The sequence below is a fragment of the Notothenia coriiceps genome, unplaced genomic scaffold, assembly GCF_000735185.1.
Source record: "Notothenia coriiceps isolate Sejong01 unplaced genomic scaffold, NC01 NC01_scaffold00037250, whole genome shotgun sequence".
NCBI lineage: Eukaryota > Metazoa > Chordata > Actinopteri > Perciformes > Nototheniidae > Notothenia > Notothenia coriiceps.
Genome location: NW_011369951.1, coordinates 11,218,190 through 11,242,403, shown reverse-complemented (window position 1 = coordinate 11,242,403; position 24,214 = coordinate 11,218,190). Strand labels below are relative to the sequence as shown.

The following is a 24,214-nucleotide window of genomic DNA, read 5'->3' as shown; positions in this document are numbered from 1 at the left end:
GTTTTCTGAAATGCTGTGGCGTTGTGTGAAATGCTGTGGCGTTTTGTGAAATGCTGTAGCGTTTTCTGAAATGCTGTAGCGTTTTGTGAAATGCTGTTGTGTTTTCTGAAATGCTGTGGTGTCTTGCACTTCAGGGCCACCATAAAAATGTGTTATTTGTTGTGAAATGTTCGAATATCCTGACTCAAAGGAGATAAACCTGAAAGCTTTACGACGCAGGTAATGGAATAACGAAACGCTGATATCACTGAGGGAACCAAAGAATTGAGAAAACTTTTTTTGGCAAGACAGGTGAAAATACGATTTAAAGCTGAATAAGAAAGTGCTCAATGAGGGAGAAACTGAGAGAAGGAAGATGAGAGACAGGCTTATGGGAAAGATAAATGGGGAGGACAGTCAAGCAAGCAGACGGACATGCAGAAGGAAACTTCAGGTAGATGGAGAAGATTGGGAGGGGACGTGGCAAATATGGATAGAGAGCACGGGGCTCAAAGGCAGAGGTTGGCTTAGAGGTTGGGGGGCAAAGAGACGAGTGAGAGCATGAAAGAGAGAAGTGGAAGGGATGACAGAGGCAGAAGGAAGGGGGAGAGGGGGGTTGAGGCAGTGTACGAGAGAAGCAGAAGGGAGGGAATGATGGATGGATAGAAGGTGGTGAAATGGAGAGGTGGGCATAGTGGTGATGGATGTTGCAGCAGCCTGCAGACCCTTTATGTCTGCCTCGGTCCCCTTGAGTACAGTGTGTTTGGTCAATCCAAACTCATGTGTATATAAAGTAAATAGTGTGTATGCATGTGCACAGAGTTCTCAAACGTTTTAGTCATGGGAAGATACTGTCAATACAATCTTAAAAGCTACTCTGTGTATGTGTGTGTAAGAGTGTGAGGTAGTCAGTGGACAGTAAGTGTCATCTGGTCTAATTGCTCTCTCTGTAATGGTAGGGCTAGTTTCTCTATGACAGCTCTATAAAGAAAAGTATGGGTCAAATGCCCCTGAAGTTGTTGCTGAAGGAAGGTCCTACATTTAGTAATTATGATCTACACACCTGTACACGTTGAAGGAACCGGAAGGACTTTCCTTGGAACTAAGTTAGACTTTTGAGGGACTGTTCAGTCCTTTATGATAGTACATATGTATTGGTGGGATTCTGGGTATTTTGAGTATATATTTGCATGCTAGCTAGGCTATTTGCACTGTTACAAATTAATACACAGCCATGCAAACCTGCTGTATTTTCATTTTCTGTCTTGAGGTTGTTGTGGTTGGGACATCACATGACTGACCAGCAACAGAGGGTCACACACTACAACCTTGTTTTACCAGAAGGACCCAGATCAACGCGTTCATCTCTCATTCACATGCGTCGGCTGAATCTTCCCGTTAGATGATCAAAAAAGTCCAGATATACGAACTTAAAATGTGACAGAAGGATATGTGTAATTGAGAGTTGGAGGTCAATATAATTGACAACATCATAATGTGTTGCTCAGTGAGTACCAGCAGGGGAACAGCAGAGAGAACAATCAGAAAAGAAGTACAATAGACAAGTGTTTGAAGACTGGAAAGGACAGGAATCAAAGTAAGGATGATAACGACATTAAAACGATAATTTGCTCTAGGGAAGTGGTTCTATATCGGCTAAGCCCCTAGGAAGTGCACCATACCTTGATGCAAATGTCGGTAGTGGCCAAACAGAGGAACTACAACTTATGTGTCAGTCTGAGATGTCGTTGGGCCCAAAAATACTTTTCCCCATTGACTTAAATTTGGCAAGAGACTTCTGTAAATCAGAGGTTAATTTGTATGAACTAAATCGACTATTAAGAACGAACATTTGCATAGCCCTTATTTAAGTCATTAGGGTCCTTCTCCATTTATTTGAGTCGAGAGCAAGAAATTAGAGGTGGGGCTTGAGGAAAACTCAGGTGCGCACGCTTTATGGGCCCAGATATGGGCACTTTTGCTATCGAAATTCAGGCCAATTTGGATTCATGCTCCACCAAGCAACTTTCATAGAAATGAACTGTGTCCTGCCTCCAACGCTGTATCCAGTTCTCATCATCCATCTATGAGATCAGCTTCGCTTTAACTATGCAATAAGGTTCATGGGGTGATCAATCTCCCTGTAACTGAAGGCTGCATTAACAGCACAAAGCAGTGGAAACCAAATGTAATGTGTCCTGTGCAGTGTTAGTGCATTTTTCGAATGTAAGTAGCGAGCACAGGAAGTAACTAAAAATCCCAGATGACGTCGATTGCTCATTTGAATAAAGTTTTCTGGTCGTGTAAAGGCTAAAGTTGTTGCAAGTAAAAAGCTCTGAGGATAACTGAAAAGCAAACTGGTTCTCTTTGCAACAGCAGCACAGATAGTACCACTTTGAAATGCCAGAGGAGAAAGTTGAAAATATGTCTATTGCCACTTTAACCAATCATCTTGTAGCTGTCAGCCTTTAAACCGTTTTTCTCTCTCGGACTGCTGTCAGCTGTAATTTCAGTGGTCGATTGAGGCAATCCACCTCCAGCCCTCCGGTGCTCGTCAGACCTTAAGAGTGTGACACAGCTAAAGTTACAGCCTGCTGAGCTGTTTGGCAGTCCTGCTGTAGGTCACATCTTTTTAACACTTCTTCTGGTCCTCGGCTCTCTATCAGGGCACATTGCTGTTTCATTAGATTACCTAACCATGAAAATGTACTTCCACCCTATTGTCTAATTGCCAAATACTTGCAAAACTTTTATGTTGGTCATAACCCCATTTGCTTTTCTATCATAACGTCTCCTTAATGGGGCAATTGATATAAAAAAAGGTAATGAATGTGTGTTTCACTACATCATTTTGTAGTCTAGGCTGTATCTACGATTATATAAATTGTCAATAAATCAGTTTTGTTTTGTGGTTAGAGGCCCTATTATGCTTTCTGGGGTTTGCTCTGTTCTGTAGTGTGATATAGATTTGTGTGCATGTAAATCAGGGGTGTCAAACTCAATTTCATCGCAGGCCACAATCGCATAAAGGTTGCACAAGGGCCGGTTGTAACTATATAAATATATATATAAAATAATGTATTATATTACATTATTGCCTCTGAATTGGATTATTATCGGATAGAATAATAACTTAGTAATTAACTACGTCTGAAAGCAGAAGTCCAGGGCAAATAATTGCAAGTCTCTTCAGTGCACATGTCACAAAACGGGATGCATTGTGGGGCATGTAGTTTATGGGCAACCTGCTTCTGTAAAGTGGCATGTAACAGTATAATAAACGTATTATATTCTTTGCAAGCTCTTGCGGGGCTACATAAAATGAAGTCTCGGGCCGGATTTGGCCCCCGGGCCTTGAGTTTGACACCCCTGCTCTAGAGGGATCATTTTGTGATCATGGGGCATCACCCTTACAGCATCAGGACAATATCATATGGAGTCAGACACTGGAAGTGTGCTGGAGGGATTGACTGGTACTGATGGTAGGATGAGGCTGATGAGACTGAAGAATCTACGAGGAACGAACTAGCGGCTGAGAAATAATCATATATTAAAAGACAGCAGCATCTTAAGAGGGCAACCATGTGACAGAGTGTGTTACTTTGCTGAAGGATATTTGTGACCAGCTATCCAGGCCGGACTCTAAAGACTTTCCAAGGTGTAAAAATGCTGCTGCCGGAGTACTGACTGGAAGTATTGCTGATATCAAGTCTGCCATCCTCTTAAAATACTCTGTCCAACAATATCAGTCTCAGGAAGTAAGGTGATTTAACGCTGATTCAAAATAGCAGAGAAACATACATTCTTGTTCTCAGGAGGGGACATTGACAGAGGATTACTGGAAAAGTACTCAGTAAATACTTCATATACTTGTGGGGGTAGTTTCAGTAGTACTGAGTCCAACAGGATCAATCTCACGAATAACTAATGGAAACAAAAAATAATTCCCTCGTCAAACTTAGCAGAAGTGGCTTGATGTTGTTCTCAGCAGGGGATTTTGACAGAGGATTTCTCAAAAAATACACAGTAAAAGTACTTCAATGTATTGTTAGTAGTAGGCTAACTGATACAAAATCAAANCATACCCAACCTTGGATCCAGCATCCCCTTCAGTTGTGCCAGTTGACTTCAAACCAAAAAATAAATCTCCTTTCTGTCTGTTTTGTGGAAACAGATGGCTCGAATAACTCCAGACAGATGCAAAACACAAGCTCACAGTTAACCAGTGCTTTGTGAGGAATGTATTTCCATCGTGACTGTTCTGATGCTGGTAGACAGAGCTGGGGATTGTTGTGAGGAAATGATGTGTGCAAATGCCTTGTCAGCGGTGAAGGGATGCTGATGCAAAGACCTTCTGAGTTTGTTCCCACCGTGGAAGACACAAGCACTGACGCAGCTGGATTATACTTACAGTGATGCGGATCTGCCACTATGGCAGCCATGCGCACAGGCATAATTGGAATAGCTATTAAACTGATTTCCAAAACCAGTCTGTGGCATAAAATATGTTTTAGTTTATTTGGTGTTATTTGAAACGGTTCTGGGAATTGTAATTTAAGTTTCAGTTGCTACTCTAAGGTTTTTTCATCATAGAAAGATGAGCTCTCCATTAAGATTGTGTTGGCAATTGTATAGAATTGCCATCTGTCATCACATCAAATTGTTCAACAGTCACACAGCCTCTTATTCAACAAGCAACAGTCGTACCATTTCTGCTTAGGTTGCCTATAATAAATCTCCACTTGCGCAACTTTAAATGACTAAGCCAAAATGTGTCACATAAAAACAGGGCGCCTTCAGCTCAAGAAGGGTGTGCTGCTCTCTGGAGGTGTGAGGCCTCTCCTGTAATTACCACTTCATCAGTGAAGTCTAAAGGCCGCTACACACCAACCTGAGACCAAAGAACGCGTACCGAAGGCGTCCCGACTTTTACGTCCGCTACGTCGCCTGCATCGGTCCCTACCAGCAGGCAGCATAGTTTGTATTCGTCATTCAAAGGCAACAGCCAATCAGAGTGATTTATTTGGGCGACTTTCTTTGGCCGATTCAACATGTTGGCCGTTTCTCAATCGCGAGGAAACTGGCTTCCAAGCCAATATTTCAAGGATACTACGTCATCGAGATACTTACATTTAAATGTGTGGCTGCGCTGCGTCGTTCAGCCATTTCTCCGCAAAAGGGTTTTGAAATTGGTCCGTGCGCAAAAGCATTGTGGGGATTTGAAGGACGGCGAAAGCTCTACCCATGTGCAGGGCCTGCGAAAATTACGCCAACAAGGACGCGGCTCGGTGGAATTCAAGTAATGCTGGAGATTGGAACAGTCGCTTCGGCGGCACTCGATGACGTAGTATCCTTGAAATATTGGCTTGGAAGCCAGTTTCCTCGCGATTGAGAAACGGCCAACATGTTGAATCGGCCAAAGAAAGTCGCCCAAATAAATCACTCTGATTGGCTGTTGCCTTTGAATGACGAATACAAACTATGCTGCCTGCTGGTAGGGACCGATGCAGGCGACGTAGCGGACGTAAAAGTCGGGACGCCTTCGGTACGCGTTCTTTGGTCTCAGGTTGGTGTGTAGCGGCCTTTAGACTTCACTGATGAAGTGGTAATTACAGGAGAGGCCTCACACCTCCAGAGAGCAGCACACCCTTCTTGAGCTGAAGGCGCCCTGTTTTTATGTGACACATTTTGGCTTAGTCATTTAAAGTTGCGCAAGTGGAGATTTATTATAGGCAACCTAAGCAGAAATGGTACGACTGTTGCTTGTTGAATAAGAGGCTGTGTGACTGTTGAACAATTTGATGTGATGACAGATGGCAATTCTATACAATTGCCAACACAATCTTAATGGAGAGCTCATCTTTCTATGATGAAAAAACCTTAGAGTAGCAACTGAAACTTAAATTACAATTCCCAGAACCGTTTCAAATAACACCAAATAAACTAAAACATATTTTATGCCACAGACTGGTTTTGGAAATCAGTTTAATAGCTATTCCAATTATGCCTGTGCGCATGGCTGCCATAGTGGCAGATCCGCATCACTGTAAGTATAATCCAGCTGCGTCAGTGCTTGTGTCTTCCACGGTGGGAACAAACTCAGAAGGTCTTTGCATCAGCATCCCTTCACCGCTGACAAGGCATTTGCACACATCATTTCCTCACAACAATCCCCAGCTCTGTCTACCAGCATCAGAACAGTCACGATGGAAATACATTCCTCACAAAGCACTGGTTAACTGTGAGCTTGTGTTTTGCATCTGTCTGGAGTTATTCGAGCCATCTGTTTCCACAAAACAGACAGAAAGGAGATTTATTTTTTGGTTTGAAGTCAACTGGCACAACTGAAGGGGATGCTGGATCCAAGGTTGGGTATGGATTTCACTCCTACCACTAAATTGAGTTTCACTCTCACCATATGTGGCAGTCTTCAATGTACACTTCAAGGTGACCAATCTTTAACAGGACCATGTGGAAGTTTTGACTTTGTTTTAACTTTTTTTCTTTTTAAAGTTACCTGAAATAACTGTTAAATGAGATGGCATTGTCTTGCTGTAACAACGCCCAAGTTTTGAATGCCAGGATAACGATATATAGCTGACTGTTAGTGTGCGACAGTGTGAATAGGAGGAACAATCAGGAATCAACCACACCTTCTGACGCAGTAAGAGGCCAGCCATGGCAGCGGCACTAATCAGCACTAATGAAGACTGGCAGTGGAGCCTCACACCATAAAACCTTAAATGAACCCCCGTCATTCATTTGTTAATTGTAAATTTGGAATGAGACAAGGTCGCTGTTATTATTCTGAACAGCCTCTTTTGTACCACAACGACTACTGATTATCTAAAGTGGCATTTATTTTGATCATTTGGCCACTGCATATGTTTTATCTTGAGTTTTGAGTAATATTCATTCATTCTTTCATTCTGCTCTCTTGTCTACAATGCTGGAAACGGACCTATTCAGCATGGAGAATACACCACAGTGCAGGATAAAAGTGAAACAGCACAGACATAGCCTCACACCACATGAAGGCACTATTGGACATATTACCACCAGATGTCTGACTCCATGGCATTGGTTTCCCCCTCTGTAGCCCTCTTGAACGCATGAATGTAAAAATGTTGTTGGTGTCTTGTATGATTTATGAAGCTATGGATTTACTGCCATAAAGCATGAACAGTTGCTTTACACATTGTATTGTGTGCAACTAATTACATTCTCAACCTTCAAGGACATAGTATCTAGTTTCTTTTGAATAGCAATGCATTTATTTTTAATGTGTCCAAGTTTAACACATACAGAGGGTAATGCAATACACTGAACTGTAGTACATCAGTCCATAACCTATAGCTGCAGTCCAGAGAGTCACCTGCCATGATAAATTTGGCTGAATTTGTGTGGTGAAGGGGTGACAGAATATTGGGGGGGAGGGGGTTGGGAGGCTTGACAGGAGGTGTGGAGAGTTGCACTTTATCTTTTGTTGCATTTATGCCTTTTCAGAATTTACGATTTGCTTCTCAAAGCCTCTGGCACTCGGGTGCCTCGGCATTCCCATGTGTCATGTGACACCTTTGCTTTGTAGCAAGCAACACAAATCATTATGCCTGACAACCAAATTGCAGAGTTTACTTGACACTAGTAGTTTTTGGAAAATTAGTAATATTGGAATAGATTTCTCTGTGTGCATTTAAGTTTTATGTCTATATTCCAGGAGTAACTGAATGAATGGGAAACATCATAGGAAATGTTAGATGTCCCCATTAAGGCGACCAGAATGGGAGAATAACAGATGCACACTGTTTATTTTGACAGAAGTGAGCATGCAGTTTAGTGTTGGCAAAGACAACAAACACACCTGTAAAAATGTTTCATGCTTGGAGTCATTTCTATGAATTATGGCTTTGATGTCACTGCTTGTATCCTCTATTTGCATATACCCTAGAAAATGACTAATTCTGCAGTCTATACTGTGTAAAGCAATTCTGTGCCAACATGTTTTGCTGTCTCCACGGATACAGCATATCATCAGCAGCAATTTTCTTACATTGATGATTATCACAAGGAAAATATATATGAAGTAGATGTTTAATAAATGTCTTTGTTGAAAGATATATATATGCTATATCCTTGACAATTAATTGTGTAAATCTATTTGACAGGATTTTGCACTTATACAGTTAGAGCAAATGTGTAATAAAATATCCTGAATTGTTTTATAACCTATAATTATGTCGTCACCTGAATACCCTCGGGTAGAAAATCAGGTGGAAACAAGCATGATTTAATGAGGCGACTTTTGGAAGGATGTTGTTTAAAGGTGTGTTTGAGGTCATATTGTCAGCAGGGTTATGGAATTTATATCTTTTCCTAAATTCCCCTGGACATATTAAAAAGTATATTGGACTGTTTAACAAGAGTTCAGTCAGACAACTCACATGTTTCTTAATATGTTTCTTATAAGCAGCATATAGTTTGAGTTTGGCGTCGAGGCTCGGGCCTCACCACTCCACAGATTTACAAAGAACATTGAGTGATGATTAGATGACTATCCCCCAAGCCTACAGGTGGAAGCTGGGGTGGAGGTGGGGCAGGCAAGCAGCAGCAACATGAAACACAGCAGCAGGAACATGAACGTAGCAATAGCAAGTGAACACAGCAGTGAGGCAGAGGCAGGAAGACCTGGCAGCTTAAATAGAGCGGCATGTTTAGGAGAATGTGTTTGGTTGGTTGTAAGAGGGACGAGGTGTGTCACATGTTAATGTATCATTGGTGCTCGAGTTGACTGCCTGAACTAGCTCGCAGGCTTCGCCCCATTTTCTCTCAATTCCATTAGGAAAATGAATGCGTTAACTTGTCAGAAAAAAGCACATATTGAGTTCACACATTGTAAATCTTGAATCCTGACTTCATCCTGAAGAATTTGAACTCACAACTTGCCTTAGGCTGTACGGACTATATTTCGTTCAGTAAATGCCTTATGTCACTCGGCAACCCAATGCTTCTCTTTTTTTCTTAACACATCATTTGTCTTTCTTTGAGCATAATAAGTGTCCTGCCAAGGCCTAAGGCAATCTCTCTGCAAACAGACGACACCTTTAAGGGGTCTAATCTCAGCTGGCTTACCAACAATTTATTTTACATTCCTTTCAAGTGACTTGTGGTTGTTTCAAATACTGATCCCTTGGTTTTCTAGACTAAAATGATATCACAAATTGTTCATGACTGTTTGACACCTTTGAGAAGTTTTGAAGTATCCCCTTTCCAGTTGCACATGGACTTAAATCAAAGCTGTGCCACAGGCTTTCTGACATTTTATCCTTGTTCCCAGCTGTAAACTACAGAAGAGTGGAGTTTGTCATGTTAGCCTGCAGATTTGGACCAATGATCTTTATGGTCCCCTTGTTGTCACACCAAAAACTTTAAACATCTGTGGATTTATAGCAAAGAGCACCAAGATCCTGACACAGCTGCTGTTACCCAAGCTGCCAGTATTGATCTGGCTGTCTACTGGGATTGTTAGCTTTCTGTTCAGGACTGCTGAGAAACTGGCTGGATGCCTGCAATGTTCTCACCACACTTCTGAGCGCCTCATTTCCATGTCCTCTAATCAGAACTAGACATATTGAGAGCATGAGTTGGTTTATCTGCACTCTCTCATTGGACTGTGAATAGTTAGTGTGCGCTCCATTAAATTAGCATACACATGTTCCTCCCTCACAAGCAGCAACCCGTGGTGGAATGAGTGCGTGTGTGTGTGTGTGTGTGTGCGTGTGTGAGTGTGCGCGCGTGTACAGAAAAAGATGCTGGGAAAGGGAGATAGTGCCTGCTGTTTGTTCAATTTGCTTCACTTTAGATCAGATGGCAACTGAACTATGACATGGGCAATCACAGAAAAACAAACTGGACTATTACCTTGAAGTAATAAGTAATCTCCTGTGAGCAAACTGCCTTCTCTGCATGATATGGAGCAATTATGTACTGAAATATTTTGAAATCACTAGTTTAATGCTATCCTATATGCACATTTGAACCTGACAAGAAACCTTTAGGCATATGTCGTCCGGTCTGAAAAATCTAAACAAAATGTTTTGCCATGACATGTCGTGCATGTTCCCTAGATTATAAATCATAAAAACATCAGTGATCTGACTAAACATGACCTAAACCTTTATTATAAAATATCACTTGTATTATCTGTTGTGTTTTTAAGATGATGTGAGGAAAAAGCTACAGTGTGAAGAAATATTTGCTTCTCATTTTGAGCTATTCAGCAAACACTGCCAAACCCAGACACATTTAGTTTGCTCATTTGTTTAGACCATAACACAGCTTGAGAGAAGAAAGAGATCAAAAGTGCCTAGTGCCTAGTGTGAACTGAAAGCCGGGTGTCATCACATCAAAGACTCTGAAGGTTATACATCACTGGTGGATATTTTCCTCTCTCTGGATCTCTTATTAAAAACTTGCAGAATTCCCCTTGGCTCACTTTAATGGCCCAAACAGCCTAAAGGAGTTTATCAGGCACTGAGGGCACATATGAACTGGGAATTATAAACAACTATCAAGTCTTTGCATCTTTGTTCCACAAAACAAAACACACTGTAACTCCAACCTAACCACGAAAGATAAATAATATATGCATAAATACGATTGGATTCATGATAGAAGTGATATTGGTTACATTTTCTGATACAAAAACCATTACCACTACTTTGGTATATATATAATTCAAGTAACAAAGCTTGATTTAAATGTTACTTGTTCCTGGAAACGCAGACTTTGCCAATGGAACAGTTCCAGCAAATGGTAGGCTACTGGGAGGGAAGAGGGATTACAGGCTCGGTTTCTGATCTCTAGTTTGGTCTAAGAATTGTTCACATTACCATATTGATGGATTTTCAAAAAGCATATACAAAAACATATGTGAATTCAGTTTGAGGGCACTTTCCTTTACCTTTTAATGTGTCAGTGTGTGGGAGTTTGTGTTTAGAGTAGCATCATTGTAGTTTGTCATTAATGTGCCAAAGCCTTGAAATGAGGCCCTCGTGTTTTGCTCCACTGCTCTGTAAATTCAACTGCTATAGTCTTTATCCACCAGTTTCTCATATTACTTTTCCTATACTCTAGTCCAGTGGTTCCCAACCTTTTTTCCCAAGAGCCCCCCCAAATGACTCCTGTTGGAAGTTGCGCCCCCCACACATAAGGGGGGGCGCAACAGCGGTAATTAAAGTTTAAAAGTCTTAAAAATGCTATAACTACTGTCACAAACTGGATGAATGTGATTTATTTTGTTAAAGGAGGATGGAAGCGTAATTGAGGAGCACTATTGGAGTGACTTTGATGGTTATTGGACTCAGGATTAATTCATTTGGATGCCCGCTGTATGAAGAAATTAAAGGACGCCGCAAGTGGAACCATTTCCCAAAGGGATTAAACTGTTTAAAACACATGCTCAACGTAAGCCGGATTTTGCCGATGTGTTTATTTGGATTCAAAAGTCGTAAATAATCTACAAAATGGAGGAGACCGATCTGATCGGAGCAACTGTGACAAATAATCCAACTGAAACCGGCATGGACAATGACTATGTTTTAAAAATGCGCTTGTCCAGAAATGCCTGGTTTGGACACTTTATGCGCAGAAGAAACATTTCTGTCTTTTTATGCCTATAATAGCTACTAACTTCACAAAAAAAGTTTTAAAAAAAAGTCTAAATATGATATTTGGCCTGGCCCTCTCTGCGATCTTTGGCGCGCGCCCCCAGGTTTGGAACCACTAGTCCTCTTTGTCATTTGGGTAGTGAAAAGGGATGATACATTTCCTCAGATATAGGAAAAAGGAAAGTATCAGAAAACATTTATAAACTGTTATTTATCAACTTTATTTTTACTTACAGTCTACTAATCACATCGCCCACACATGTAAAGAAATCTAATGGTATTTGAGGGCAGTATGAGAAGCAGTAATATGCTGTGAGAAGAAGTCGTAGAAGGTCACCAGTCTGACGGCTGTGGTATTGTGGATGCTACCATGCTGCTTATGAGTCATGACCATGAGCTTCAGACTCCAGACTGATACATAATAAGCATTCAGAAGCACTTTACTTTCGCTACAGCACTTTAAATCCTTGAAAGACATAATTTTCTTCTCACCTAAGAGAAGTCTTTCACTTTCTGTCTCTTTCTCTGTCCCCATTCCTTCAATCCGTCTCTCTCCGGGTATAGAAAGTGTTTCAGTGTCATAGAGATGGACATCTGGGCCCCTTGAAGGATGCTTGCCTCAGCTCCATTGGGATGTCAGAGCAAGTTCAGGCTCCTCACCGGCTCTGAACTTATTTGATTAGTGTTTTGAAACAAAGTTTAAGTAGGCCTGATAATGTGTTACGCAATGTAAGGTGTAGAAAAGAGATATCTCTGGAAAGTGATTCACAAAAGCCCTTCTTACACTTTAACACACCCACCAGAGATAAAACTCTGGACTCATTGGGTCTTTATCCAAAAGTTCAGTCAAATGACCATGCCAAATTTAGCACCGTTTAGGCCATTTAACACCATTTTGTCCTGGTCTCCCTGCAATTCGTTTTTATTTGATGTGGTTTGCTGCTGATGCCCTCCAAGCAAATCCATCAGTAAGCCAATTGGAACATATTTCTTCACTGACATTTGTACTTTTATTTAACCACAATCAACCAATCATGCATTCAGAGATGAGTCACATTCCCTGTGGACTGACGTGTATGTATTTACTGTGAGTTTTGTTACCAACGAAACCATGTTTGGGAAGAGGTATAATACACACAACCACAGTGAAACTGTCAACAAAACAAACTAAATCCCGTGTGCATCCATTCATTCACAAACTGGCAAATCTGATCTGTTTGCCCTGATGTTATCCTCAGGCTGCAACAATGACTGTTCATGACTTTGAACAGTTTTGTTGAAAATATTTTTAAAATTAGTTGATGTTTACATTTTTAACTGCAGTTCATCCATGAGAACATATATAGATCTGTTTATTGCAGTTTGTCACTGTCACTATCATGGCTACATTCTTAAATAGCTGTTGAAAATGTAATAGCAGTGTGTAAAGTTAAACTACGGCAGGAACATGATCAAATCTCTCCCTCTCTTACTCATTCTTCCACTCACTCTTTCAGTAACACATTTACAACGATTTGAAAAACACATAAAATATATCCACAATTTTCCAGTATGAAAGCGATAGTCGGGCATACTAATAAGTAGGTCTATATGTTTTAACTGGTTCATAAATTGTAAATTATTATTTTACAGTTTAAGTTAAAGGGAATTTGAATGCGGACATAAAGAGGACTTTTTTTTATTGCCCTGGTTTGGCAGTATGACCTAAAATATATTCACTAATGATGTATGGTACATGACTCTGGAATAGCAATTACTCTACGCCAGGAATTAAAGGTATAATCAACGGCATATATTCACATATGATATTCACATTCACACACACGTTCATATATTTTACAGTTGTGGATGCAGTGTTTCATACATGAAAGTTAGGAGCCAATCCTTCTCTAGAGCGGATGCCAAGTTAGTGCCTGTGTATGTCGTTGGCTCCTTTTTCACGGCAGTTGTAAGTGATTTGAGACCTGTTGTTTAGTCATGCAAATCCAGTGTTATTCTTGCCTTTAAAGAATAGTTTGACCCCAGAGGTCATGTTAACCGAATATATTCCGTCTATGACGGATTTTTTTAACAATGACGGAAAAATCTGAAAGCAGTCCGTCATTTTGACGGATTAGAACAAACACAGAACAGCGCCAACGTTTCCCCGCAGCAGGGCTGCGGTGTTATGCCGTTATGTCGTTTCCAGACCTAACTTTGCCGTACAAATCATTGAAGTCTGGGAGGTGTTTGCTTTATTCGCCTGTTGCGTGCTCCGCGAGGTGCAGTGGGCATGCATAACACCGGTGTTGTGCCAAATTATGCACTCCCGGCGTGGAAATGCACCCTTGGTTCACGAGAACGCGCATTTGAAAAGATACGTTTACACCTTAAAAACGATGCTTAAAACGAAAAGTAAACGTCCAGGGATTTTTTAATGGTAATTTGCAGTCGATTTAGTGGTAGGCTAGCAAGTCATGATTCTTGTGTTTAGACTTTTCGCTCCGTATTTTGATGGTTGGGGTGTTGCAATATACGTTGGTCAGGGGGTGTGACGCTGACACATTATTTGTTGACGCACAGGTGGCCCGAGGGAACGACATGAGCCGAGGGACCAGCTACCACTAAACGACTCACAGTCTGAAAATGACCATTAAAAAAAACCTGAACGTTTACTTTTCGTTTTAAGGTCTAAACGTTTCATTTAGAAATGTGCGTTCCCGTGACACGGGGCGCATTTCACGGTGGGGGTGCATCATTTGACACAACACCGGCGCTAACAGTTCATAACCCCTCCCCCCCCGTTGACAATTCACCAGCGTGCTCTTCCCCCCGTCAGTTGTGTACAAACCGACGGGTAATAATGGATTTTGACGGAAATGTTATGATCCTGTCCGTCAAAATGACAGACAGCAAAAAAGTCTAGCGCAACCTCTGGTACCACACTACATCATATTTTATCATATTGTGGATTTATTATATGATGTATTGTCCTCTGTTATTTTTGTGTGCATTTGTTTTGAGGTTATAATTCATTAGTTATATATAATATATATATATATATATATATTAGTTATATTCATTAGCCGATTCTTTTGAAAATGAAAAATGGAAAAAGAGCCAAACGCAGTAGCATTTGGATGCACTTCAACCAAAACCCAGGCAGTGATAAAGCGCACCATTTGTTAAGGCAAACTATCCTTTAAAGCAGGGTCAACAAATAATCTCCATCGCCACTTAAAAACACAGTATCTAATATAAAGAGTTGCGTGAATTTCATTCAAGGCAAGACAACTTTATTTACTTAACACATACAGAGGGTAAATTAAGTATTACATTCACTGACATGGATATGCGCCACCTGTGTCTTGTTTACAAAGAAGATTATTGGACATTAGGTTCTGGCCATACAGTCAATCATTATCCTGGTGATTATTTCGCTTATTTTCCCTTCAAAGGCCCATCACTCCATCACTAATTGCTGCCAGCTTAGGTCCGTGTGGAGAGGTGCATCAGAAGAGTCAAAGAGAACAAACTATTTGACAAAGCCATACCCACTGTCTGTGTGTGGAAGCATTGGGAGCTCTTCAATGTGGGCTTGGCTTTCTGGTCAACTTACAGAAGCCGCTGGTCAGGCATGGGCCAGACAGTCTTACTGCTGCTTGTCCACTTTGTGATGGATTGTGCTCTAACCTCCCTTTGCACAGAAGGTTCGTTGAGTTGTTCACATTTACTTCACAGCATGATCAGCAGAATCTCATACATTTTAAGCATCGTAGCATGAGACATTTTTTCCGACAGTGTCACACTCTTTCTTTCATAAAATCATCTATGTACTATTGAGGAAAATGAGAGACCTGATGTTGCGACAATTGTTGTAGTGAAGTGGTCACCAACATAGTTGTGTGTCATTCTATTTTCTTAGCGAATGGGTACTGGAGTGACATCCGCTCCTGCCACCAAAGAATATATGTAAGGTGTCATGATTGGCAGTACACACACTTTACCTGATGGTCGTGTTTACTGTGTCGCCAACTCCGTTTCTTAACATGCAAAGGAATGGTCTATGATTATTTTTGGTAGTTTCGATCTCCTCCCCCGCCTGCTTGCGACAAAACAAAAAAAAAAGGCGACCCAAACACAACAACCACAACACACAACAACAAAACACCACACCCCCACACAAACACAACCACACACACCACAACACCCACACCACACACACACACAGCACACACACACACACACGAAAACAAAACAAACACCACACACACAACCACACACACACACACAACACCAAACCAACCNCCCCGTTGACAATTCACCAGCGTGCTCTTCCCCCCGTCAGTTGTGTACAAACCGACGGGTAATAATGGATTTTGACGGAAATGTTATGATCCTGTCCGTCAAAATGACAGACAGCAAAAAAGTCTAGCGCAACCTCTGTTGGACCCTTTGGGAAAAATACTGTATCTTGCAGATGAGAAGTTTGATATCTCTCTAATGTGTATGGTAAATATTAAGCTACAGCCACCAGCTGTTTAGCTTGGCAAACAGTCTGAAAACAAGAAGAAAAAGGTAGCCTGGCTTCTGCCCAAAGGTTACAAAATCCACCTACAAACACCTCTTAAGCTCAACAATCAAAACTGTATATCTGAATGTTTATTGTGTGCAAAACCAAAGTACAACATGTATAAATTGTGTAATAGACTTGCGCCCCAGCAGTGGTGGATTTTCTTGGTCTTTAGATTATGCTAAACTAACCACTAACTCCAGCTATGTATTTAATGTTCTTAGATGAAAGTGATATACATTTCATTCAACTGTTAAGCAATACAAAAAATGTGAAAACAATTTCTCTACGAGTTTGTTTCTTAAAGTTTTTTCTGGCATACAGACTGCTTTATAGATAAGCATCAACGTTACCGGTTGTCATTGACGGCCTTTCAACATTTTGTTCTCATCATAACAACAACAACAACAACTAGTGAGGTGATGTATGCATTGTGGTGGTCTTTTTGAAGCAATGCTAGAAAGACTTGGGTTGTTATTTGATTTTTTTACAGACAGATACTGCATATGCTCATTCAAGCGGTATGTTATTCATCTCTAGACTTGAATCCCGGGGAATTTGTGGTTAAATGTGGCTGTTGCAGTTTAAGATATTATTTCAAGTTGAAGTTACTTTAAGAGTGTTGGACATAAAAAATGATTCTCCACTTTGCTTTGTTCCTTTTATTTTTCTCTGCAGCAGTGTGAGCCAACTGCGAATGTAATATCTCAAGACCTGATTAAAACCCCATTAGTCATGCAGAAAACAAAGAAAGTGTAATCAAAATGGAAATGAGTGTAATGGTGCTGTGCAAACAGATGAAGCTGACACACTAGCTTTTGCTGAAAAGCAAAGCTTTTTTCAAATACTTTTTTTGCACTTCGTTATGGTTACATTACGGAGCAGGAAACTCATTTAAATGTTCAACTTGCAGAATGAAGTCCACAAATGAAAGGAATGAAATCTTGCTGGCTTTGCCCCATTACTAAAAATCTTGTTAGCTGCTCATATTTTCTCTCTGTCATCAGACCAAAATAAACAGATGTTAGGGGAGAACATTTTCCAAGAAACCAATTTAATCATTGAAATTGTTTGAGGTCATGCTACTGAAAAATGCCACCTCTCTGATCAGGCAATGGGAAGGAAATTGTCCTACAGCAAACAATCAGTCAGTCCTGTTAACAAGCCCCAGAGTTCCACTCCCCACACTCATCATTTTAAAGCCCATTTATCACTTTATACAGGCTGCCAGGGCCGGAGCGCTGCTGCCAATACATGACAGGATGACAATGAAACAACAGCTATCTTCTCCGGATTCTTCCTTCACATCTATTAGGTGCTCCCAGCATTTGTCAATCTAAACAACCTTGACTATAGTGGCAATAAGTTAGACATCAGGTTTATTGCCATGTCAGGTTGTAGAGGGGGGTTGTGCTGATTGGATTCACGTAGCCACAGTCTTGCAAACAACCACTCAAGTCAAATCTAGTTAGCGTAGATCTCATCATTTATGGCTACAGTAGAGAAAGAGGACCAAAAGCCTACATGGCGCCCTGTGGATTGATCCATGGTGGAGGGCCTGTGACCCAGAAAATAGGACATGTTTGTGGAGGGCTCGGAGCCAGGAGGAATGACTGGAGGGGGCAGGCCTGTCTTTGTTTCTGTTGGTAAGCAGTCACTTATCTGCACATGTGACCCATTAATAAGCCAACGTGGGAGCTAGGTGCAGAGACTAAAAGGGGGGAGTGAGGAAACACTGAAGTCCTGACTTTATGATGTCTCAGGGGCAGCTGGGTACACCACCTGTAAATGAGAAGGGGTCTCTAATTGGACCCCTGACTTGGGACCACACAGGGAACTAGAAAGAGGAAGTTTTCACATAGAGACATTAACAGCACGTGCAATATATAAGGCCTGAGGGCAGGATATATCGAATACACTTGCTCCAATGCTAATATTTGTATTGGAAAACATAGTTTTAATGAGAACAATATAATTGCCTAAGTGCCTAATTGTTATAACGTGTTTTGATTAGACTGTTATATCCAGCCAATTAGCGTGTCAAACTATTGTTTTAGTATTGACGAACATCATAACCCTTTGTATTTGATTTTGTTTGTACAAGGTTATCAGTGGTAGTAATAATAATAATTTCGATTTTTATAGCGCCTTTCAAGAAACCCAAGAACGCTTTACAATGGGGGATAAAATAATAAATAATAATCACACAGACACACAGGTTGAAAAACAGGTTGCTGGGTAACATTTTAGCTGGGGCCGAAGGCCTGAGTGTAGTCTGTACGTTTTGCTGAAATAAATATGAAAGACTCCTTGTTCTTTTTCCAAAAATGTTGCTGTCTGTTCCAACTCAATTATTTGTCTGAACTAGATGTTGCATTGTTTTAATAATAATTTGTCTGTTTTGAACCGATTGAATACACTACATCTGACTGGTGTCATGCTGTAAGTGTCAGACAGTGTCTCAGACTCAGCTTGGTGTCTGTGTTTCTTCATGTCAAGCTCGTTTTCATCTCATGTGTTATCATCACGCTCATTTCATGTGCATGACTCTGAGTAACCTATGTGGTTATTTCCGTGTGACTCACAGGCCCTGCTCTCCTGTAGCGTTGTCAGTCAGATGATACTGTTTAGATAAACAGACAGGCAGAGAAGTGCCAGATAATAGCTTTTGGCCCAGCATGATGCCTTTAAACTGCCACATTAATTTGCAACACTACAGGAGCAGCATGGGGCCATGATCACTGCATTTTGAATGTCTTTTCTGTTACTAGAGTCCGACACTGTTAGTAGTATTTTGGGTAATAACTGTGTTTTCAAAAGTCTGCATATATTCTCTGCTGTCAGTTCTCTAGCTATGGGAGGGGCATATAAAGTGAGGGGTCACCCTCTTCTTCACACTCTGGTGATCTAAAGCACTCTCCGATGAACAATTCTGTCTACCAGTCTGCTGTTTATCAGAGGTGATGCCAGATATCATTGAGAAAACTGATACTTACGACAGACTGCCACTCAGTTAGCCAAAGGGGTTGGGTGCTCTTTGATTATGATTCCTCTTCCTCCCCACCCCAACCACCGAGCCCAAATTAACCCCATGTCAGTGGGCCACAAAGAAAATGGGCATGCCCAAGACTGATTTATTTCAAACAGAGCTATCAGAGGGGCACAGTTGGCCTCCCTTCTCCCCCATAAGCCATAGACATCCCGACCCTCTTGGCCTCTCCTTTTCCTCGCCTCCCCCGGCTGTCCCGCCCTCACACCTCCTGTCGCACACACTCAACCTGTCACTCCAGAGAGGATGCATGCTCTACTACGGGCCCGAATCAAAAGGGGCTGATTAGTAATTAATGGTCCATCATTGTATTTGCATCAAAAGTGTGTGCACGGTGTGTGTGTGCACGCTGATTGGCGTTGTCAATCATGCAGAGTGTGCCCTGGCCCTCCCACTTCTGTCCTGCCCATGTGCTCTCTTTGGGGTCCAGCCACTTAGGGCTATTGATACGGTGGAGATTACTCTGTTTAACACTTACACCAAGACCAACACGGGACAACATAACAAGCTCCTGCTGAGCCAAGGGATAAACGCTGAAGACCCCATCAACACATTGTTCTGATGGATCTACCCACCGACTGATTGTCTGAAATAATTTTGTTTCCTGCGGAAGCGCTTGGATTATACACTGCTGGAATTGTGGGTTTTAACTCACAATGTTGACGTTAATATTCTGCCGCCAGAGACATAATTTACAAGGATGGAGCCATGCACTTCTTTGTGTGTTCGCTCTCTGCTTGTGTCAAGGATGCACAGGGCTGGAGGTTTGGACCGTGGGTGGGGAAAGTGGGCAGAATGCGTCTGGGTTCTCAGTCCCTCTGGTGTTATTGTTGACAGAGACGGGAGTTGCTCAGGACGGGGCCAGCGAAGGGGCAACAACGGCTCCCACCACCGAGCATGAGGATGACAACACTTTGGGCTACACAGGTACTGCTGCTGCTTTCTCATAATGTGACTTCCATACATACATAACCACCAGGAAATGTTGCTTGAACCCAGGCGAAAGAAATACGTTTTCTAATGCATTCGATCAAGTTTCTTGCAGTAAAAGAGTATACAATTAGACTTTTGTCACATATAATCAAGCAAAGTATGTGTTGTTTATCGACCCAGGTATACAAAGCTGTTATATATAAGCGCTTTATTGAGAAAAGTGATCAAAGGGATTACAAAATATTCTTGGTGGAGCCAATTGTTTACATTTTGCAATCAGAAACCTCCCAACAGTTGAAAAGTCCTCAGACTGAATAAATAAGCTTCAGTGTCAGGCAACGGTTTCCAAGTGTTTTTGTGGCAAATATATACTTAAACACGAGAGTCATGTTGTAACTGCTGCTTAAAGTTCCTTGGAATTGAGCGTTGACAGAGGAGAATTGTGAGAAAAGGAGGCGTAGAGCAACACTCCACATTTAGCTCATGTAGCAGGTATCTCCCCAGACTACAGAGCTCTATAGAAATGAAAAGCCGGAAATGGGATCCTCACCTTGGAGACTAGCTCACACACAAATGAGCACACACAAAGGATTCAAGTCTGGAGAAAATTAGTAATGACGCATGTGTTTTGTTTAGTTTGTTTCGGGCCCTTTACCCCAGAGTGAGGGTAAATAGTGTTCTCACTATGTTGTCCCAGGAGGAGACCTACCTCCATGGGCGATTCACTGGACCTCACACAGCTTCAGGAAATCTGTTCCAGAAAAAAGGAAGTTCAAATCAGCTGTCATAGCCATTGTGAGAGTCATCGAAGTGTGCAGCAGCTTGGCAGCTCTAGACTCTCTTTTACCTGGAATTCTGGACAATACTTGACAAAACCGTACAATCGTCATGACTATCACACAGCTCCCTTTTATAGCAGTGATTCCAAGCAATTTTGAACAGTAATATTTCATTAAACTCAGTTAGCAGATAGTCAAGGTCAAGGGTTTTTCAACAGACTTGACTTTGAATAAGGGTTTGAAGAAGGAAATCATGTTATATTTTCCTCATTTCATTGTGTTTGTCTAAAGAACGTTAAATCTGATAGGAGTTCATCTTTAATCTGGTCATTATATCCTATCTGTGCATGAAACTGAAGGAAATTGATCTGGCCCAGTCAGTGAATTGGAAATGAGACTAATGTGCCCTAATAACTTAAGTCTGTTGCTGATAGAACAAAGTGGACGGTTGCCAAAGACTCAATTTTCAGATACCGTGACTCTCTGGAAGGAACGTGAACATAATCCTGACAGCAGCCAGTCTTAGCTTTGGTGGAAATGAAGTGCATATTCAAGCGTTACAGAGTGTGTAGGTGCCTGGTTGTGTTGAATTGTGACACTGTCATGTGATCTCAGTTGCCTTCATGGGATAGATGTTCACTGATTGACAAGTCTCACTTTATTTGATCTCACTTTTAGACATGACATTTAGAAACAAGTTTAATATGTCCTTGTCATCCTTCCACAATTACTTGTTAGTGCGTTTAATTAACTCTTAAAATAAGAGATTGAGAGTTGAGGGAGAAATACATCAATTTGACTTTTACTGTAACCTGACCCACTTTTAATATGTGTAGAATTAAAAACAGTTGGCACAGTTCTTGGAAATGACACCATTATGTCTTTTGTGGTAGTCACCTGGGGTTAATACAGCATACTGTAAATGTTATAAGCAACCACATGATGACCTGAAGTTTGCAACACATTAAAAGTGTTTTTTATTGGTCCCCCAAGACAGTGACTCCCAGCCAGCTCTAAATTGTTTCCTGATATCAAAGAGCTTGTGCACAGAACTTCACATTCAATCATAATAGATGAGACTGACCCGTGTGAAGGCAGTGGATTACAGAGACACGCCAAAAAGCTCTTGCATTTACACTTTGCTAGCCACTGCTTGGCAGACACCCACAGAGAAGATAGGTCTTTGGTTCTTCTGCCTCAACATGAAAGGCTGACCGTGACTTCAGAGAGCCCATCAGCACTCATATCTTCCCTCTCCGCCGACAGCTACCAATTGGTTTTGTCACAGATCACAAAAGACGGCAACTACAGAGAGCTGCTCTATTTGTCAGGTTATGGAAATAAAGATAAAGAGAAAGTGAGGGAATTTAAGGTTGCCGCATAGATACCATTGATTGGCTGGAGAACAGAGCGGTCCATGTTACTGTAAACCCATGTTTTATTCTTTTCTCAAATGTTCCGTCCCTGAACGTCTACAGCAAACCATCCACTGTACTGATGGATGAATGGATGGGTAAGAACAATGTCAGTACCCATCAATCACAAAGATCAAATAGATAGCACAGAAGATATCTGTCAACACACTCATTTTGATGTGTTTTGACAGAGTGTTCTATGCAGATAAAGACAGTCTGTGTGGTTTTGATTACCTATTCACATTTTCATGAATTGGCTTGCATACTGGTGTTAACTAATAACGTTTCTCCTGCTATGGTTCCACGCACACACCTGATTAGAATTGTTGTAAGGCATCGAAACAAGTTCTGGCCATGACAAATGTAGGATTATATACTTGAATGGACTGAACCAACAAAGCAATTAGTATTCCGAGTTATTATTATGGGGGTATTAGATTCCCAAACATTTGGGTCCTTTTTCCCTTAAACAACTTATGTTTTTAAAGTAGCTTACTTTAGGCATGCTGACATTTCTCTCGAAGAATATAAACAACCCTTGGTTGAGCTTGACCTCTTGCTACTATAGTAAGAACATGTACCAGAATTAAAAGTGTTGCGTGACACAGATCTGTCAGCTGACACATTTGCTACACTTTCCTATAGTATACTGTAGATTAGCTTTAAGTCTTATTTATACTTCAGTAAAAATGTGTCATCCAATATGCCATACAACTCCATATAAGGCCAAATGTGAGTGAAAAGTACCATGAATCTATCGCTTTGTTTAGGGTTGCAGCTCTGATTTGAATGTGGCCCTATTTAAGGAGAAAAGCTTGAACACTTGTGAGACATTAAGGGGTGGCAAGTTACCCTGTAACATCCAGCAGAATGGTGCTAATGTTTGAGTGATACGTGAACAGATACTATATATTTTAATGCTTGAACATCATCATGTTGGGTTTCTAAATGTAGTTATTTATTGTTTTTTCAAGAAGAATGTATATGTACAATTACAGTAGCAGTTAAAATAGTGTACAATGAAAATGGGTGCAAAATGAAGCAGGAAGGAAGAAAATAAAGGGCTGCAAAATAGAATTTAAACTACCGGTAATAATGTTGAATGCACTTTTTATATTTGTTTATTTTAAGACATATTACTATATAGGGTTGCAAAGGGGCGGAACGTTTCTGGTAAATCTCTGGAAAGTTTCCTGAAAGTTTCCATGGGAAATTAAGCTGGGGAATTTTGGAAATATTCGATGCAAAATTAAACAAAAAACATGACATTTCAACAGATCTTTTTATTTTTTTATTTTTAAGTAGAACAGAATTATTTTTATTGAACAATTATGTTTCATTGAAGAACGAAAACAGGAATGTTGAGTTCAATATTACTCATCCCCCCAACCCCACTCATTAAAAAATGAACAAAAATGCACCCCTTATTAAAAAATCCCCAAAGAGTCCCATTGAAAATGTTAAATGAAAAGAGCCCTTCTCCCTCCAAAAAGTCCCATTAAACGTGCAAATCTTCCTTCAAGCAATCCTCTGCATTTTTGCTAAACCCTTTCAGTCAATGGGCTCTTCCTGGGCCTCATCAACATCCAACTCTGAGTCTTCCTCTTCAGTGTCACTGTCCAGCCTTGTTGAGGATGGCTCTGTGTCAGGCTCAAAGAGCCTTAGGTTTGCCCGAATGCCAACCAGTTTTTCCACTCTCACATTTGTGAGCCTGTTGCGAACCTTTGTGTGGTCTCAATAGCCATGCAGTAAGCAGTGTGCTATGGCATGGATATTCAATTGGACTTGAATGGCATCTGTTTGTTTTAGTCAAGATTATGCTAAAATATACTTTCCCCAAC

At 41.0% G+C, this 24,214-nt stretch overlaps 1 protein-coding gene and 1 long non-coding RNA gene across 3 annotated transcripts in view; both read left to right on the top strand.

Moving 5' to 3' along the window:
• Window positions 1–3,693, top strand: part of LOC104966939 (uncharacterized) — a 12,815-nt gene extending 9,122 nt beyond the window's left edge. The window contains exon 3 of the long non-coding RNA XR_800701.1: window positions 3,571–3,693. This is a non-coding gene — a long non-coding RNA (uncharacterized lncRNA). The remainder of the gene's footprint in view (window positions 1–3,570) is intronic.
• robo1 (roundabout, axon guidance receptor, homolog 1 (Drosophila)) overlaps window positions 1–24,214 on the top strand; it is a 173,537-nt gene that overhangs the window by 10,192 nt on the left and 139,131 nt on the right. The gene's annotated exons all lie outside the window — the stretch shown is intronic.